This window comes from Leptodactylus fuscus, chromosome 11 (genome assembly GCF_031893055.1).
Source record: "Leptodactylus fuscus isolate aLepFus1 chromosome 11, aLepFus1.hap2, whole genome shotgun sequence".
Taxonomy (NCBI): domain Eukaryota; kingdom Metazoa; phylum Chordata; class Amphibia; order Anura; family Leptodactylidae; genus Leptodactylus; species Leptodactylus fuscus.
Genome location: NC_134275.1, coordinates 61,026,747 through 61,047,500, shown reverse-complemented (window position 1 = coordinate 61,047,500; position 20,754 = coordinate 61,026,747). Strand labels below are relative to the sequence as shown.

At 46.2% G+C, this 20,754-nt stretch overlaps 1 protein-coding gene across 1 annotated transcript in view; it reads right to left on the bottom strand.

The window, feature by feature from the left end:
* LOC142184962 (endothelin receptor type B-like) overlaps positions 1 to 19,385 on the bottom strand; it is a 31,177-nt gene extending 11,792 nt beyond the window's left edge. The window contains exon 1 of the mRNA XM_075260123.1: positions 19,230 to 19,385. The gene's annotated coding sequence lies outside the window, so the exon portion shown is untranslated. The remainder of the gene's footprint in view (positions 1 to 19,229) is intronic.
* Between the last annotated feature and the right edge of the window lie 1,369 nt (positions 19,386 to 20,754).

Here is a 20,754-nt window from a genome sequence, read left to right as displayed (position 1 = left end):
TCCACAAATATAACCAAATTTAGGTTTGTAGACAATAAAGAGTTAAAAATACTATAAATCCATCAAAGCGAGAGCTGCTTGAGCAGAGTTGCTTTCTATTGGAGCTCATAGTTAGAGGTCCCAAGTGGGGGACCCCCTCCTCAGACACCCATATGTCCAAAGATAAAATGGACGTGTGGACAAGGGATGTCTTCATGAGAAAACTCTTTTTATATTTGTTTCCCTTAAATGGACCTTTCACCACCTCCACCACCTCCACTTCTTTGCATCCTTCAATACATGCTGCTCCACTGACTCCAATGCATCTTTTATTTTTCTCTAACCCCCACCATTCCTGAGCAATCATTGCTATTAGTTTCAGCACATTTATGCTCTCTACTGTCAAGTGGGTGGTCCAAGTCTGGAGTAGAAGGACAGGCAATGCCCACCTGACAACAGCGATCATGATTGTGCAGAAAACTAACACCATCAATTAATTGGGAAAAATAAAAACTGCACCAGAGTCAATGGAGTAATATGTATTGAAGGCTGCAAGAAGTTGGAATTGGTGAAAGCTCCTCATTAACCCTTGTTGGGTATTTAAATATATTAAAACAGCAGAGACACACGATCAGTGCCTGCATTTTTGTGGCGGCACATGGGAGCTGCCATTTTGTTGTAGATCGCTGGTTTCCAGAACGAGATCCGGGGCTGGCGATCAGCCTATTGAAGACTCCCAGACTTCTCACACTCATTTTGTACTACAGGCTGCTCTGTGCAGACTATAATACAAATGCAAGTATTAGATATTATGCATTAGCATTGTAATGAATAGAGATGAGCGAGTAGTACTTGATCGAGTAGGTATTCGATCGAATACTACGGTATTCGAAATACTCGTACTCGATCGAGTACCACTCGCTGTTCGAATGTAAAAGTTCGATGCAGAACCAGCATTGATTGGCCGAATGCTATACAGTCGGCCAATCAACGCTGGTTCTTCTCCTACCTTTAGAAGTCTTCTCCGTGCAGCTTCCCCACGGCGTCTTCCGGCTCTGAATTCACTCTGCCAGGCATTGGGCCTGGGCAGAGCCGACTGCGCATGTCCGCTTGTAGTGCGGGCATGCGCAGTCGGCTCTGCCCAGGCCCGATGCCTGGCAGAGTGAATTCAGAGCCGGAAGATGCTGCGGGGACGCTGCAAGGAGAAGACTTCCCAGAGGGTCCAGACCGGCCCTCACTCGTGGACTTGGTAAGTATAATTTGATCAAACGTTGCCTACCCCTGAAACGAGCATTTTCCCCCCATAGACTATAATAGGGTTCGATATTCAATTCTAGTAGTCGAATATTGAGGGGCTACTCGAAACGAATATCGAACTTCGAACATTTTACTGTTCGCTCATCTCTAGTAATGAATTGTAATAGTGATCAGCTCTCAAGGGGTTTAAGACTCTTAGGGGGTCTAAAAAATACAGTAAAGAGGAAAATTTGGTATCCCTGGAATCGTACCAAATCATTTTGGTTGCACAGTGAACGCTATAAAAATGAAGCCCATAAACCCACAAATGCAGTTTTTCACCAATTCCACTCCATTCTAAGTTTTTTTCCAAGTTGCTAGTACATTGTATGGAATAATACATGTCACCATTACGATGTACAATTTGTCTCGTAACATTAAGCCTTCGATAGCACTGTGAACTGAAAAATAAAAAAAAGTTATGGGGTTTGGAAAGCGGGGGGGTCAAAAATGAAAATCGAAAAATGCCTGTGAAGGGAGAGGGTTACACTAGATAGAAAGATTATGAATGATAATCTGTTTTCCCTTAGCCCAAACAGCAGCACAACTGGGGTATTCCTGCCCCTATGAGCTGTTAGGACAGGTGGAATTTTTAATTACCTAACAGCTTTTGACCTCTATAAGAGGCCGGAAGACCTGCTCCTCCCTTGTGTTAGTAACAAGTATGATATACAGAGCAATCTATGCCAAGAGCTACACACATACACAAAATCTGTACAATAGCACCTCTTAGGGAGGGAGCCTTGTGCTGCTGTTTGGGCTAAGGGAAAACAGATTATCATTCATAATCTTTCTTTCCCCCTACGCCCAACAGCAGCACAATTGGGGATTTAGCAAGTATTATCTCCCCTAGGGCGGGACCTCCTGGCAGGCTGATGCCAAGACGGAGTGCCCAAATGCTGTAGCATCGGCCGTACGCCAGTCCAATCTGTAGTGTTTGGCAAAAGTCAGCTGTGAGCTCCAAGAGGCTGCAGCACATATCTGCTCTAGAGAGAGGAACCGTGTCTCTGCCCATGATGTCGCCACTGATCGGGTGGCATGGGCTCGTAGGAAATCTGGAACAGGAAGATTCTGAGCCCGTAGGGAACAGCTGATAGCTTCTCTGATCCATCTAGACAGGGTTACCTTTGATGCTTTAGCGCCTCTATTGTGGCCAAACACATTAACCAGAAGATTCTCTGATCTTCGGAACGGTGCTGTACGATCCAGGTAGATACGTAGTGCTCTTACCAGATCCAGGGTGTGTAGCTTCTCCTCCTGCTCAGTGGCAGGGGAGGGAAAGAACCCCGGTAGGGTGATCACTTGATTGGTGTTCTTAAGTGTGGGTACCTTCGGCAAGAATCCTGGAACGAACCTTAGCTGTACTCTGTCAGGAAAGAAAGTTATGAAAGGTTCGGAGGCTGCTAGAGCCTGCAATTCGCCAACCCTCTTGGCGGAGGTTATTGCCAACAGAAAAGTCACTTTAAATGACAGGTACTTCCAGTCCACTTCAGATAATGGTTCGAAGGGGGGCGCACATAGCCCTTGTAGAACCGCGGCCAGGTCCCACCTGGGGACAGGGGGCCGTACCTGGGGGCGGAGCCTGGCAGCCCCCCTAAGGAACTGTTTGACAAGAGGATCTTGTGATAACCGTGTCTCCAGGAGAGCAGATAGAGCTGACACTTGAACCTTGAGGGTGGCAGGTGCTAGTCCTCTCTCCAGGCCGTTCTGTAAGAACTCTAGGACTGCATCTCTGTCTGGATCGTGGTGGCTGCCTGTACACCAATCTCGGAATATCCGGGCGATCCTTTGGTAGCTCTGATTGGTTGCCTCTGCTCTTGAATGGGCTAAGGTACTTAGCACTCCCTGGGACAATCCTCTGTCTGCGCGTATGGCGCGGTTAGCCTCCAGGCAGTGAGGTTGAATTTGTCTAGGCCCAGGCACGGCCGACTGTTCAGTGACACCAGGTTCCTGACTGGTGGAAGCCTCCAGTAGTTCCCCCGACTCATAAGGATAAGGTCGGTGAACCATGCCCTTTTTGGCCAGAACAGCATGATCACTATTGCCGAAGTCTGGTCCTGCCTGAGTTTCGCCAATACCTTCGGTATCATCGGGATGGGAGGGAACACGTATGCCAGTTCGAACCTCCATGGTATTGACAGGGCATCCACAGCCAAAGGGTTGTCTTCCCAGTACAGGGAGCAAAACCTTTCTACTTTGGCATTGTGTTGGGTGGCCATCAGATCCACCTCGGGGAGACCCCACCTCCTGGTCAGGTAGTGGAAGATGTCCTGGTTCAGGGACCATTCGCCTGCGGTCGGCCGGCCTCTGCTGAGTTGATCCGCTAGGATGTTCAGGCGGCCCTGGATATGTACCGCGGCCAGTTGGGAGAGGTTTCGTTCTGCCCAGGAGAAGATCAGGTTGGTGACTTGCATGAGCGAGGGGGACCTGGTTCCTCCCTGCTTGTTGATGTAGTGGACTGTCGTCAGATTGTCTGATCTTACTTTGACCGCTTTCCCTCGTAGAAGTGGTGCAAATGACAGAAGGGCTCGATGAACTGCGGTAAGCTCGCGCCAGTTGGATGAGTGCGTCCTCTTCCGCTGATTCCATGTACCTTGAACCGGGGTCTCCCCCAGATGAGCTCCCCAGCCTGTGAGGGAGGCATCTGTAGTCAACAGGGTCCAGGCAGGCTGGACCGAGGACTTCCCATCTCGCAGATGGGTCCACCAGGGCAAGGTTTGCCGGGTGCTGATGGTTAACTGGATTGGCTTCTGTAAACCTGAAGGACTGTGATTCCAGACTCTCAAGATCTCGTTCTGTAGAGGGCGCATATGCCATAGGGCCCAAGGAACTGCATCTAGGGCAGCGGACATCAATCCGAGGACCTTCATCGCCGTCCTGATGGTGACCTTCCGTGTGGAAGACAAATGATGTCCCGCCCGAGCAATTTTCCTTTTGCGAGGAGAGGGTAGAGAGACCGTCATGTTGAGAGAGTCTAGAATAAGTCCCAGGAACTGAACTCGTGTTGATGGCACCATCACTGACTTCTGCCAGTTTACCAGCCACCCCAGCTTGTCTAGTAGAGCTACGACGGTCTGCACCTGCGTGGTAAGAACCTCCTTTGAATGAGCCTTCAGAAGCCAGTCGTCCAGGTACGGGACTATGAATATGCCTTGAAGGCGCAGGGCGGCAGCGACCGGAGCTATGACCTTTGTGAAGGTGTGGGGGGCGGAGGATATGCCGAACGGGAGGGCTGCGAACTGGAAGTGCGCCTCTTTCCCCTGTATGTCTACGGCAATCCTTAGGAACTTTCGGTGTGCCAGAAAGATGGGTACGTGGAGGTAGGCGTCCTCCAGGTCCAGAGTGACGAAGTGATCTCCAGGGTGCATGAAAGGTAGTACTGACCTTATGGTTTCCATGCGAAACCGCAGCCTGCGGATGAAGTGATTCAGATACCTGAGATCGATGATCATACGCCACTCGCCTGATGGCTTGGGGACCAAGAAGACTGGAGAGTAGACGCCTGTGCCTTGTTCTGCGCGAGGAACCATCTCTAGCGTGGCCTTGTCCACGTACTCCTGAATCAATCTCTCCAGATGAAGTTGTTTGGGGCCCTGAAGAGGGCGGGTTCTTACCATCTTCTCTGGCGGCTGGGAAACAAAATTAATTTTATAACCTTCCTGGATCATCTGGATGACCCAGGGGTCCCGAATATTCTGCCGCCAGGCCTCCACATAGTGGGAAAGACGACCGCCCACCCCAGGGGAGGGGGGGGAGTAGGAAGGGGGGGGGTGTACTGAGAGGGAATTAGAAGGGGGCATTCTTACGGCCACGAGATCAGCCCCGACCTCTTCCTTTCCCGGATCGCCGCTGGCCTCTGGTGCCTCTTCCTCGAAAGGAGGTACTCCGACCTTCAAGGGGCTGTGGCAGGTTCTTGCTCTTAGAGTCGGCCCAGCCTTCCATGATATGGTCGAGCTCCCTTCCGAACAGCCGTCCGGGCTCAAAGGGGAGACCACAGAGGCTATTTTTGGAAGTAAGGTCAGCCTTCCAGGGCTTCAGCCATAGGGGTCGGCGAGCCACAGTAGCCAGTGCCATGGATCTAGCCGCCAGACGGGTCTGAAAATGGGTAGCTTCTGTCAGGTGATCCACCAACAGCGTGATGTCGGACACTGCCGCGAGGAGATCATCACGATCCACGCCGGAATCGATGTCCTTGGCCAGGGATGACAGTTCTGCGCGTAAGCCAGTTGCTACCTCATTCGCGACCATGCCCAAAGAGGCCTGGGCAGAGGCGGACGAATATACACGCCTCAAAGATCCTTCGACTCGGCGATCCATGGGGTCCCTGAGGCCCGAGCCGTCCTCTGATGGAAGGATGGAGCGCCTTGATAACTTGGCCACGGCGACGTCCACCTTTGGCGGGGGACCCCACGCCTTTAGTTGACTCTCAGAGACGGGAAAAAGTGCCTTGAAGCGTGTGGATGGCGCAAAGGATCTCTCCGGGTGCCTCCATTCGCCCTCCATCAGGCGGAGCATCTCCGAAGAGGGCCTGAAGGTACGAGACCTACGGCTAGAGCCTTCCCCGCCTTCCCGGTCTCTGATTCTTAGGGTCTTGAATACTCTGGACATTTTGTCCAGGGGAAAAATCTCCTTCTCCTCCTCCGTACTAGAAGACGACTCCACATCCCTGAGGCGCAGCTTTTCCAGAGGCGGCAGGGACAATTCGCAATCCAGCCGTGGCCTCTTGGCCAGGGAGACGGCTTCCATTCTTTTCATGGAGTCCTGGACGTACCCCTTCACCCAGGACACCATCTCTCGCATGGGAGTTGTTTCAACAGAGGGGGCCCTGCACCCCTGACAGAAGCGATATTGGGAGTCATCAGGCAGCGGCACTCTACAAGAAGCACACGCCAGATGCTTCCTTTTGGAAGTAGCCTTCCTTCTAGGCGGAACAGTGGAGGAAGAAGAAGACATTCTGAGGAGGAAGAAAAAGAATACACTAACTACTTACTGCACTCAGAGATGCAACTCTCCAACCTCCCTCCCCCCCCCCCCCCCCCGGCCATGTCCACCAAACCTTAGTCAATGAAGACAGTTCTCCAGCACAGAAATTGACCAGGGAGCTTCACCAACTGATGTGCTTGCAACCGGAGCGACAAGCACTAACTGAAGCTCTAAGGGGACTTAAATAGGCCAGGGGGCGGGGTTTTGCCCGGAGCCCCGCCCAAGGGGTAGAGGCTACAACGGAGCCAGAATCTCATGAAAAAAAGGGGAGGGGAGAAGACAGGGGGAGGGGGATCTGACCCAGGTATGGTCCCCAGGACCGGGGGACCCCCCTCCCGAACTACCGTGCAATGCTCGTGTCTAGGGGTTGTTCTCTTCCCGTCCGCCGCGAGACCCGCGCACTGCGCATGTGCGGCGGACCCTATTAGACGGCGGACCGGAGGAACCTGAGAAAGGTTCCTAGGTCTAGCGTTCCTAGGGGAAAGCCCCGACCCAGCGCGCCAGCCGGACAGGAGCGTGCACGAGCCGGCAGGGTCCCCGCCGGGAGAAGGGGACCTCTGCTGAAAAAAGAGGATGTCCAGAAAAAAGATCTTCTGCTGTCAGGTACCGGTGGGGGAGAGTAGTGGACCCCTATAGGAGGTCAGAACATCTGCTCCCCCCCTGACCACCTGTCCTGTCCCACAGGACAGAAAAAAACACAAGGGAGGAGCAGGTCTTCCGGCCTCTTATAGAGGTCAAAAGCTGTTAGGTAATTAAAAATTCCACCTGTCCTAACAGCTCATAGGGGCAGGAATACCCCAGTTGTGCTGCTGTTGGGCGTAGGGGGAAAAGCTTTTTATGGAGCTTTCCTTTTAGGCTGAGGTCACGTTGCGGAAACGCAGCTTTTTTTTTCTTGCAGATTTTTCTGCGGTTTTCTGAGCCAAAGCCAGGTGTGGGTTAAGCAGAAGGTATATGTATAAGAACTTCCTATGTATCTCCCATTCCTTTTGTAGTCACTCTTGGCTTTGGCTCAAAAAAACACAACAAAATCTGCAACAAAAATGCTGCGTTTCCGTAATGTGGGGCCTTAACCTTAAAGTGATGCCTTGGTTTCCAATAAAGAATTCTCCAAAAATGCTTAAAGTGGAAAGAATCTTTTTAGACTTGTTTGTTCCTGGTGTTTTTAGATGCTGTATTGAGCGGTTTGGGCTGGTTCTAGTCCTGGGTCACATTTTTGGAACCAGCTCCCACATTATTATTATAATATAACCAGCTCCCATAGCACAGGTAACTCATGGTGAGCACAGGAACAGAGTAACCAGGAACCAACCCCGAAACTCTAGGTAAAGCATCTACAACGCAACCGCTCCCCACCACCCCAGCCAACATTAGAACGTTACCACCTGAACCTTGGCCATTCTTCTGAACTAGAAGACGTTTCCAATGTTTGGATATTAAGTAGGTTACTTGACATAGAAACAGAAGCTTCCCAAATGTGACCTTTCCAGAGGTATAAACGAAACCACCCACCATCACATGAACCGCACAGTCCCTTATCTACCGGTCATGACGTGTCTCTGACAGTCAACACACAAGTAAACTTTTATCCTTGAATATGCATTGTTTTATTGTACAAGGTCATGAGTGCTCGCTTTCCCTGAGGCTTTTCTCATGTAGTGACTAGTGAATCCAAGCTTTGATGACCTATGGTAAGCAGCCAGTAAGATGCGACATGAATAGACCTTTCTGAAGATCAGTACAAGAAGAGCATTGAGTGCAATCTCCATATTAGACATCAGCAGAACATGCCCTAAGGTGGCTACGCTTTATTACCAAGTGTAAATCAGATTTGGCCACTATAATGGATTGCATTTAGTCGGCCGCTCATTCTTCTTGGAAAGTTATGAAAAGACAAAACATGGGTGTAGGGCTGAAAAGAAATGATCCTGATGCTTATTAGGAGAGGTACACACAGGGAGAGGCCAGAAGACCAGAGACCCTGCAGATGTTCAACGATGATGACATGGACTTAGATGCAGTTTTTGCAGGGTTTCTATAAAGTATGTAAATCAAAGGAAAAATTCTATGTTAAGTATAATTTTGGAAGATTTTCTGGAATAGCTTATAACTAGAGATGAGCGAGTGGTATTCGATCGAGTAGGTGTTCGAAATATTCGTACTCGATCGAATTCTACTGCTGCTATTCGCAGTAAATATTCGATTCAGAGCCAGCGTTGATTGGCTGAATGCTATACAGTGTATAGCATTCGGCAAATCAACGCTGGTTCTGCAGCAGGCTCGTCAGGAGAGCTGGCAGCTTGCTGTTATGAGGGAGCTTACTTTTTCTCGTTTCAGGGGAAACCACTATTAGACTAAAGGAGAGTCACCAAGTCCACGAATAGCAGGAGGAGAGAGTTTAGGAGGAGCACTGTGCAGTTAAAGCGCACGGACCCCATTATAGTCTATAGTTCTGCAGCAGGCTCATCCTTGCTAGTCGGGAGAGCTGGCAGCTTGCTGTTACGAGGGAGCTTTACTTTTTATCAGCACAACTGTAAGCGCTCTGCAGTTAAAGCGCACGGACCCCATAGACTATAATGGGGTCCGTGTGCTTTAACTGCAACGTGCTCCTCCTAAACCCTCTCCTCCTGCTATTCGTGGACTTGGTGACTCTCCTTTAGTCGAATAGTGGTTTCCCCTGAAACAAGCATTTTTTCCCATAGACTATAATGGGATTCGATATTTGATCGAGTAGTCGAATATTGAGGCTCTACTCGAAACGAATATCGAATCTCGAATATTTCACTGTTCGCTCATCTCTACTTATAACTTATTAGGGACGCCAGACTCTCCCAGAGAGTTGATATCACGTTAACGAAAGATAAGCACCTCCTTGTTGACAAACTTGTCTGAACCGAGTATACATGTGTATAGGGGAGTTGGGAAACCTTCATTAGACAGTAATTGAAGATGTATGGGTTCTATGTAAGATTTTAAAGCCACTCTTTCCCTTTGACCATGGAGGCTCAGTGGGTAGCACAGTTGTTTTACAGTGCTGGAGTCCTGCCTGGGTTCAACTCCAGCCAAGCTCTGTGTTGCTGCATCAGCAAAGGGACACAGGTTGGACATTGACTGCTGAAGCCTATGCGGTGCAGTTCTCGGTGTACAATCCTGGTAGAAATGGGGGCATGACATCCCTTACGTCATATCTGACACAACCGGCACTGGGACACTCTTCCCGTGACTTTTGGCCACTGGGTGTATAAGTAATAATGCAATATTTTAGGTCGTAGGGATCGATAGGCTCAAAATAACCCATCTTGTTATATTGAGCCATTGCTTTCCATCCTAGAGAATGCGTGTCTGTCTCTTTATGGCCGCTGTATATGTCACGTTTGGATGGCTTTTCCTGTTATCGTAAAATTATCGTAAACCCATAATTCTCCCCAGTTATATCTTCTTGCATGTTATTAAGACTTAATAAAAATTTTATTGGGTTGAGGATGTCACCAATTCCCTGAACAAAGGGACACGACTGGACCCCTTTGGCTCTGCTTGACCTCTGATCTGCAGCTCCCTTTGATTTTGGTATAAATGAGTTTTCACACTTGGCCATTCCCTGAAATCCATTAATCATATATGCGAAAAGAAATGCAAGGGCGAAAGGGATAAACGGGGCATCGAAGATATGTTATAGAAGCGTAAAGGTAGAAAACCTCTTTACATATTGTATCTATACATTACAAAGTGAATATACTGCAGGTATCTGGTACTAGAACATGGGGGTCTCCGCTAACTTGGTTTCACACTTTATTCTCTGGTAAACATATTTCCCTTGTGAAAGTACAAGACATAGATTTCAACATACTTGGTGATATTTCTTTTGAATGATTAAAGACAGGATTGGTTTTAAAGGGCTTCTTCAAGTCTTCATTTTAATGATCTATCCTATGGATAGGTCATGATTGTGAAATTCAAGTACTGTATGGTGTTAATGGAAACTGAGCTGTAATAGTGCAGCATAGTCACTACACAGTGTACAGAGCTGTCTGTGTCCAACTCTGTATATAGTGCAGCTGATCAGTGGGGGTGCTGGGTGTCAGGCCTACATTGATGTCATATTAGTGACCTATCCTAAGGATAAGCCATTACTATGAAGTCTTGGAGATCCCTTTGAGTGTCTGTGAGCTGTGTACCCTCACATTGTGTGAATATCCAGATCACTTAGAGTTTGCAACCCAATCTCATACTTGGTGCCCAATCTTTGGAAAGGCCGTTACACAGGATCAATTTTCATTACTAAAGTCGATTATATGAACACTCCTGATTGTATTATTTGGGTTCTATATGGTAATGGAAACTGAACTGTAATAGCGCAGCATGGCCATTGCACCGTGTACAGAGCTGTCTGCATCCAACTCTTTATATAGTGTCGTAAACAGCTGATCAGGGGGTGCTGGGGTGATCTCACAGTGGTGACCTATCCTAAGGATAAGCCATTACTATGAAGTCTTGGAGATCTCTTTGAGTGTCTGTGAGCGGTGTACTCTCACATGGTGTGGGTGTCCAGATCACTTAGAGTTTGGAACCCAATCTCATACTTGGTGCCCAATCTTTGGAAAGGCAGTTGCAATGATTCAATTTCCATTACTAAAGCGGATTATATGAACCCTCCTGATTGTATTATTTGGGTTCTATATGGTAAGGGCGCCCCATAAATGGTTCTGTACTAGGCACCATCTAATCTAAGGCTACTTTAAATAACAAAAAAACTAAAATGTTTTCAAATGTTTTGCAAAAAGCAAAATAGAAAAAAAGTTAGAATGAGAAATAAACATCCCGAGTCCCAGATTGTGTAATATAGCCCGCAGAGATATACCAGCTGAGATGAAGAGATCATTTGTCATGGTTTGTGGCTGGATAAGAGACTGACGATTGACAACACGGATAACACATGATGATCCGCCAACACAAACCTCGCCCATTCAGGGTTCTGCTTCATCTTGCAATAACATGGCATGGTGAGCTACAGATAGAAGAAAATCAGGTACCACCTAAACATTTATCAACCATATGTATAGGGGAAAGCTTGAAAGGGGTGAACACAAAGTCACTATGGAAGACAAGGTCTCCCGGTACCCGAGGCAGTGGGTTTAGAAGGTGATCCACAACGGTTGTCAGTATTTTACTTACCCTCCACTAATCCCATTTACTTCACCTTCTTCCCATCCACACATGTACATCCACAGGGCTGTAGTATATCTATAGTAGGTACCACAAATTCCCAAAGCTCTTTAATTGGATTTATTCATCATTTTTTTATCGATAAATTGTGCCTCCATTCCCAAATTGGCACCCCAAACACTTGACTGCTCTGCCTACTCCATTGTCCCGGGGTTGCCCGGACCCCTGCAGTGCTACTAAACTGGAATTAGAGCATGGTAGGTCCTTATGTGGTAGAAGGGGATCAAGAGATAACCCTAAAATACAGATAATTGAGAACAGGTTTAACATGCCCATCTACCGAAAGTCAACTGGGTTACCCTTTTTCACTATTGTTCTACCAAGAGTGCAGTCAGGAAAATATGGCCGATATACTGACCATATTTTCTGGACCAAGAAGTCTGGTCTTGGAGTTAATATTTAAGGTGACCATATGGATAAAATTAAGGTCAGTCATCTAATATGTGTAGGAGTCGCTCTTTCCCCTATTATGGTTGATGTTCGATTTAAAAACACCAACTCTTCTTGTTCTCGAGAGAGATCATGGCCATTGTTCTGCGGAGGATTCTTCTCCGTTTCCAACCAACTTGACTTGTCTGCACACAAAACAATTCCAAATGATGTAAGGGATATAATGAGTCGGGCTATAGTCCAGGCCGAGGCCCCTGCGGATATTGTAAGTTTATATAGTACATAGTTGGGTGCTGATTTACGTGTCCTTGTCCTTATGACGCCAATTATACGACCGTCCTTATCTACATATATAAACAGTTTTGCCTTTGTCATTATTAAACCTTATAATTCATTTATAATGAGGGTTGATTTTCTGGTGATGTTGACTGGATACAGAGACTTTTACTCTTGAATGATATTCTCTTATTTAAAGGGGAAAACCAACCTTCCAATTCACTCAATGGTGGTAGGTGAACTTGGACATCTACTAATTTACCGAAATTGATAAATATGCCCTACTGGTTTTTGCCTAGTGCAGGGCCCGGGGTGTTCTTTGAGTCAGGCCTAGGGTTGAGCCAATCTTGGGATCGATTTTAACATCCGATTTCCAATCATTTTCCAGACCGATCGTGAAATTTACTCGATCCGATCTTTCCCGATCCACATCGCTCAACGCTAGTCATGCCCTGTACCAGGCATAACACAATATACTAGATTTTCCTGCAGGGTTTCTCTATAATAAGATGCAAGCTGTCCACTGCCTCTATACTGGATATCAATATTTGATAAGATATAGATTATATCTTGTGGTCCCTTCTGTCTTTGTTCAATGTAACCAAGCGTGATAATACAAATTCAGCTCTGCTACATCCATACCAATATCAACACACTACAAACCCCTGCGACCCGAGTCACTTTGTAGTAAGCGACAGCAAAAAGACCTCTTTGTCCGAAAATCATTTTTATTCCTTACAAACATATATGCAGCATTTTAGCCACAGAAGTTACGACTTTCCAATCTAGTTATAAATAGAAGATCTCGAATTAGAAAGATCTAATCCAAAATCGGCTCATGAATGAAAGGATTAAAAAAAGATGGGACTCGGGTTTATTTTGGCGTTCTGCAACCAAAGGCGGAATTGTTTGCTGGAACCGTAGCTTCGTAAATGAGACGTTCTATATTATATCTGACAGCAGCAGCGTATAGTCCTTCATGGCTGCAGGCGCTGGAATCTTGCTGTGTCTACATCACACAAGGGATCCTTCCACTTGTCCATGAATAATGTCCTTCTATCCCACAGTACAAAGCAGCGATTGTGTCACTTTTATTCTTTGGCCTCCCCAGACTTTTGGTTATTAAAGTTTGGTAGTAAATTTTACATCTTATTAAATTAAAGGAAAAGGACCCCTTCCAAGGACCTCATACCGCCATGTTACAATGTTCTTCTAATTTATATAAATCCAATATTCTACATCTTTCTAAGTGGAATTTATTTGAGTGATTTTGTTGAACAAACATAGAAGGAAGTATAATAGTCTGAGATAAATAGTCACTTACATGGACTGGCCTCAATATGGTGCTCGGAAAGGATCATAGACAAGGCAAGTCTGCCATAGAGATGTCTGAGGTCTCACGGTGCCTCCGATGACAGAGGTGCTCTTCTATAGAAGCTTCTTTCTCTAGGAGAGAAACTTCCATCAGTTGTATTTTATATTATCCATTCTGCTGAATTTCCTTTCCAGAGACTATTAAAGGATTATTTTATCTTATCTTAGTCCGAATATCCCTCTGAAAATGGCTCTGACATGTGTAGGAACCTAATGAGTTAGGCTAGGTTCTCATCTGTGTCTCAGTCCACCGAAAATCAGCAGTAAAAAAGGATTTTTCTCTTTGCCGGTTTCAGTATAAAACAGTGGAAACCCAACGCACACCCGTCGGATCCCATTATATTCTATGGAGTCTGCAGGTGGCCATGGATAACCGCTGTTTTAGCAGATGGGCTCCACCGTGGGACCCCAATGATGGACAGCCCAGCATAAGATAGTCTAGTAGAAATTAAAGGGAGTGTGAAATCGGAACTCAGCATGTCAACTCAGTCCAGAAGATAGATAGGTTACTGTCACCAGAACTAGCATATCACCCCAGCCCAGCAGATAGATAGGTTAGGGTCACTAGAACCAACATATCACCCCAGCCCAGCAGATAGATTAGGGTCACCAGAACCAACATATCACCCCAGCCCTGCAGATAGATAGGTTAGTGTCACCAGAACCAGCATATCACCCCAGCCCAGCAGATAGATAGGTTAGGGTCACCAGAACCAGCATATCACCCCAGCCCAGCAGATAGATTAGGGTCACCAGAACCAACATATCACCCCAGCCCTGCAGATAGATAGGTTAGGGTCACCAGAACTAGCATATCAAACCAGATCTGCAGATAGATAGGTTAGGGTCACCAGACCCAGCATATCAACCCATCCCAGAGTTAGATAAGTTAGGGTCACCTGAACCAAACAGTGTTTTCTCCTTGTGAATCAGCGTCTCTGTTGCCAAGATGTCACTATTATTTTTATCAATATACAAATTATATCTGTGGCATAAGGACATTGCTGCCTATCCCTTGGGAGAAACAGCAACACCTTCATTGCTCCAAAGACCTCATTTGAATATTGACCAAAGCAGTGACATCTGGGTCGATATGTTAAAAAGCTGTGGGAAACCTGCAGACTCATAGATTATAATGGGGTCTGCCGGGTTTCCACCCAAAAAATGCAGAAAGAAAAGTCCTTCCTCTTCCCATTTTTAAGTGGGTTTGGGGATGGAAACCCCCAACGTAGTCCAAGCGCTGCCTAAAGAGGTCGCTATTTCTATGTAGTCACAGGTAGTATTGTATAGGTGGAGCACTAAGTGTGTATGGCCCGACCATTTGTAGACAATATTCAACTACTGATTTCTAGTGTTAGAGATTTAACACCATGACCAAAAGCCTCAGTCTTAATAAACATGGTGTTGACCAATTCGTAGTCCAAGACTGAAGATATTTCTCAAGTATTTGGTGTTGGAAAGCCATCAGATTGTTCTTGACCAACAAGAAGAAGACAAACTAAGAATGAATTGGTTTGGTAGTGCATTATATGGTGGAAATGTGTGTGGGAATGTCAATGTTCAGCATGGATCCCATGTGCTGTAGCATGTTACAGTCAATTTAATGGAGGATTTATGGTTATATAAGGGCAAGGAAGAAGTCTTAGATAACTCTGATTATACTCGGAGGTTTCCACAGAGCCTGTAACTATTATACAATGGCCCTAAATGCTATATGGAATACATGGAGAAAGATACCGGTAACACGGTAGCGACCACATGATAGTTATATCGATACTGGTTCATCTGTAGCGATAATAATGCTATCACAACGTCCTCACATTGTTATCACTGCAGACGACTCGGTATATATATAATTATCATGTGGTCGCTGCCTCCTGCCTTTCAATGTACAGACAAATGGCTGAACACATCCCCACCTAGAATACAATATGAAACAACAGAAAATCCTTCATAGGTCTCCATATGACATTAGACCCATGTGGCGGTACAGTGTAGACCTATCAATATTAGATCTGCAGGTGTTCGATACCCGGGATCCGTGCAGATCAGCTTTTACTGAGGCCCGGTCTTGTTTACATTCCAATAGTCACGCTGCTCGCTCATCGTACAAATTGTAGCAGCGGGTTTTGGTGCTACAGGGCAACCCCAGTGAAGTCTATGGAATAGAGCTGTAGAGCAGCTGATCTGCAGGGGGTTCCGGGTATTGGATCTCAATTGTAGAAGCTGTATAATCCCCCCAAACTGGTAGTTTTGTTGGCTGTATCAACCAGTAGGGACCAATTCCACTTCTCCAGTTAACGGAAATTTGGTTACTGGCAGGGGCGTAACTACCGTGGTAGCAGCAGTAGCAGCTGCCACAGGGCCCGGGCCATTAGGGGGCCCGGTGACAGCCGCTACCGCTGCGGTTTTTTTTTTTTTTTTAAAAGTCTGTTACGGGCCCCATTCACTTGCCGATCCTGGCTGGGCCGGGATCAGCAAGTAACACCGCGGGGCCCACAGAGGCTATCATTATACTCGGGGGTCTTTGCAGACCCCCGAGTATAATGATCGGCGCACTGGGAGGGGTAAGGTAACACAAAAAACAGTGTTACTTACCTCTCCGTGATCCTGCCAGGCCTCCGTCATTTGTGTCTGACGTCTCTGACGTCACATGACCCAGGCCAGCTTCCCGGGTCATGTGACGTCTGACGTCATTAAAGCTGGACAAGAGCGGACAGGACAGCCGACAGGAACAGGTAAGCAACTGTCTCTGTTCTTTTAATGGTTTTAATCCCCCGGGTCTCCGATTATTATACTCTGGGGTCTTTTCAGACCCCAGAGTATAATAAATGTTTATAGGTGTCCACAGTGGGACATATGGGGACACTATGGGGGATAATACTGTGTGTGCAGGGGACACTATGGGGGATAATACTGTGTGCATTGGACACTATAGGGGTTAATACTGTGTGTGCATTGGACACTATAGGGGTTAATACTGTGTGTGCATTGGACACTATAGGGGTTAATACTGTGTGTGCATTGGACACTATAGGGGTTAATACTGTGTGTGCATTGGACACTATAGGGGTTAATACTGTGTGTGCAGGGGACACTATAGGGGTTAATACTGTGTGTGCAGGGGACACTATAGGGGTTAATACTGTGTGTGCAGGGGACACTATAGGGGTTAATACTGTGTGTGCAGGGGACACTATAGGGGTTAATACTGTGTGTGCAGGGGACACTATAGGGGTTAATACTGTGTGTGCAGGGGACACTATTGGGGATAATACTGTGTGCAGGGCTTACTAAGGGACATAATAGAGTGCGGAGGAGGGGGTCAGTCGAGGTCTTCGGCATCGGTTTGGGGAGGGGGGGCCCCATGTCAAAAGTTCGCCACGGGGCCCCGCCATTCCTAGTTACGCCACTGGTTACTGGGTAACCTATAGGTGTGTTGCTATAAGGTGCAGGGATAGCTTTCGCACCTGGGGTATGAGGGGGTCCAAGGCCCCTCACCTACAAAAGAGACAACAGTATTATAACGCTGGGGCCCTGATGTTTTAGCTTTCTCCTATGGTTACAACGGTGTACTTTCTGGATGAAATCATTTTAATACATGAGACAAATTTACGTGAAACAGGCCAAGTAACAAGGCAAAATGGTGCGCTGTACCAAACGATCCCAGGGTGCAACTGGACTTTTATGGACACAAAAGGCAACTACAATGGAAAATAACATTGATTTACTGGATTGATCCCACAGTACACGGCCTAAAATCACTAACGTGTGACTAAGCCCTTAGAGCACGGTGCTAATGCAACCCATCACAACACAGCTTTCACATTTGCAAGAGCAAAATACACAGTAAAAGTTGCGCCGGTTTTGGTTGCTATGGGCAACAAAGACGCCATGTTTAGACAGTTTTCATAACTCTGACCCTTGTTTTTCCAACTGAATGAACAAAAAACGATTACCCATTGCTGTGGATGGTACGTAATACCCCCCTCCCCAAACCCCACAGCCTTCCTGCTCCTGAAAATCACTGCTGGCGTAGTAGACGTACCATCCTGTACAAATACTCTCCGTTCTGAGCTTTCCGTCTTCTGCATGCAGAAGACGGAAAGCTGTCAGACCGGGTCCGGCCGTGAGCACCGGTGAGCGTTTTGTGCTCTCCGCCGCGAAACCGTTTTTTTTTTTAAATCGGACACAGAGTACTGCATGTCCGACTCTGTGTCCGATTTAAAAAAAAAAACGGTTTTGCGGCGGAAAGCATAAAACGCTCACCGCCGCTCACAGCCGGACATCTTTCAAACCCATTCAAATGAATGAATGAGAAAGAGTCCTGCAGGTTTCCGTATCCTGCTCTGTTTTGTGCAGGAAACGGAAACCTGCAGAACGGAGACCCCGGGCGCAGATGTGAACGAGTCCTATCTATGTCAGTGGTGACCGTCTGCAAATCTAACTATTGTTACATTCATGGGAAAACACCTTTAACTCATTTTTTTTAATTGAACAAATGTTTACATTTTTGTATTCAAATTTGCATTTTTTTCAGCGCGCAAAATTTTCCAAAGATTTTAGCCTATAGAAATGAACGGATTCACAACACTGGACTCTGGTCCATTTTTTATATCATCATCTCTCTCCAACATGCCGACCATAGCAAAACTAAGTTTACACTTACAACTGGACAAATACGAAAAGCAGACAAGATAGAACTCAATACGAACAAAACGGAATACAATCCTGGAGCAAAAACGGAACAAATTGTGACAAAACAAACTCTATGGCACATCTGTATTCTAGTAAGTGTGAATGAGCCCTAAGCCCAGTTCTACCAGTGTAATACGGGCACAATTTATGTAAAACTGACCCCGTGTTGTGAAAATACAGCGTTATTGCCGCTGTGGAAACGTTGCGGCAAAAAAACTGTGTTTTCCAGTACCTGCAAAGAGAATGGGATTCTGGCCAATTCCATCTACAAAATAATCCGCAGCAGAAAAGCTGAATTTCACGAAAGCGCCTATGTTTTTAAAAATCGCAGCATGTCGCTTATACCTGCGGAAACGCTGGTGTTTTCCTTATAGGGCCAGAAAATCCGCATGGGAAAACTCAGCGAAAGTGTGATGAAAAACACCGTGGAAAAATATGATGCATTTCATTTTTTTCGCAGTGTTTTTTTGCTATGTTTTGCAATGTGGGATCATACCCTTTAAGAGAACAGGTGAACATGAAGGGTGTGGGGGGGAACATTGCGATTTAGCACATTGGTATTCATTTTACATACAGGTTAATAACTCATCATCTTTGCCCCCGTTCCAAACCATATCTACTATATGAAGCAGATGGCATAGTAGAGGGAGGCATTAGTACCAGCAGATTCCTACAGGTGTCATCTAACATGGGTCAGACAAGTTAGATAAATACAATCAATACAAATACAGAATATTACTGCTATACACATATATACATATTTTTGCATTTACACCTGTACGCATGTAGCAGAGCCGAGTTTGCCATATAGTGTAACACCTTGTAACAGTGTAACTTCGGACTGCAATGTAAAGCTCTAGACCTCAGTTCTGCTATATATCTATACTCAGAAACGAAAATCACTTTCTCCATATCGCAATATTTTTCATTAAAAAAAATTGCAATAAAAATATTTCAATACAATGTAATAAAAAAAGTTATGGCTGGCAGTCCTGTGATAGACAGCCCCATACCTGATAGCCCGGTAGTGTCCTCAGGCCTCATCCACCTTGGCATAGATAAGTCAAAACAGTTACAAAAACAGATCCACAAGGTTAGGAGTCGTCTTCATCAGGGTCTGTGTAATGACTGCTGCTTTATAGGATGCTGGGACTATGACCAGTGACTATATACACATCTCCAGGCTGTCTGACTGATGTGTGTGGCCACAGCCAATGAGGTAGGACAAGGGGGGCAGGACAGTCCCAATAGTAGGATAAGCACAGAGGGCTTTTCAAAAAAACAAGTTGCTTGTCACAAGGGATGAGTGCAGTGAGAGTGTATGCGGGAGGCAGTGCTGGAGTCAATGTTTGATGTCTCTATAGGGACTATCCCCATCCATCATAGAAAGCGTCAGCAAGTTTTTTGCAAAGTAACTCATATGGATAAATGTGCGTCATTCATCAGATATACACAGTGCCAGCACATTACCCGAAAGGTAACAGTGCCTCTGTTTCTCCTTCTTGTGCTCCTGACCTTTTCTCCAGATGACTGCAGTTGCTATATACGCTAGATAGTATGACATACATTACTTCCCACAATATGGCAGCCATGAGAAGTTCTTTAAATTGGACATAAATGGCCACATGGTGTTTCAGTGGTTAGCACTGCAGTTCTTCAGCGCTGGAGTCTTGGGTTTGAATCCTGCCAAGGACAACATCTGCAAGGAGTTTGTATGTTCTCCCTGTATTTGTGTGGATTTCCTTCCATACTCCAAAGACATACTGATAGGGACCAATGTACGTTGTGAATCCTATATGGGGCTCATAATTTACATTAAAAAACAAACAAAAAAAAATGGCCTTGGATAAGAATTCGGATTTCCCAGACAAGAACCCGAAATCAGATATTTCAGCTTGAATCCATTGAAATGTGATAAATGTTTGTTAACATAGAAAAGGAAAGGACTAAACCCCTGATGAAGTCTCGCTCGTCATTTTTTCTTAATAGTCATAGGTAAAGATTTATTAAGACGGTCATGAAGTATGTCAGACTTAAAGGAATTGTCCCCGTTCTTGGCAAGGAGCCAGGGAAGGTTAAAAAACAAACAAAAACCCTTCATCACCTGTCCCTGGTGTCTCTCACCGCAATCATCTTTTGCTGCTCCCAGTGCCGCTTCCGGCAGAAGTCCAATGTGTGGCCTAAGGAAAGGACACATGGTGTCCCAGGTGATGTTTACGAATGATGTCCCAGCTTCTTTCCTTAGGCCACTGGTTAATCTCAGTGGTTATATGCGGTGGAAGCACCAGGACCTGACCATGATGGGAGACACTGGAGGACCAGGGACAGGTGAGTGGTCCCCTAGTGTCATATCGTGCCACTGCCTTACCTTGGACAACAACCAGGCAGTGCCCTTATATGACAGGTTGCTCTGCCCATTCTCCTCTCTCTCTTTTTTTTTTTAATGTAGATTGTGAGCCCCACATAGAGCTCACAATCTACATTTTTCCCTATCAGTATGTCTTTGGAATATGGGATGGAAATCCATGCAAACACGCG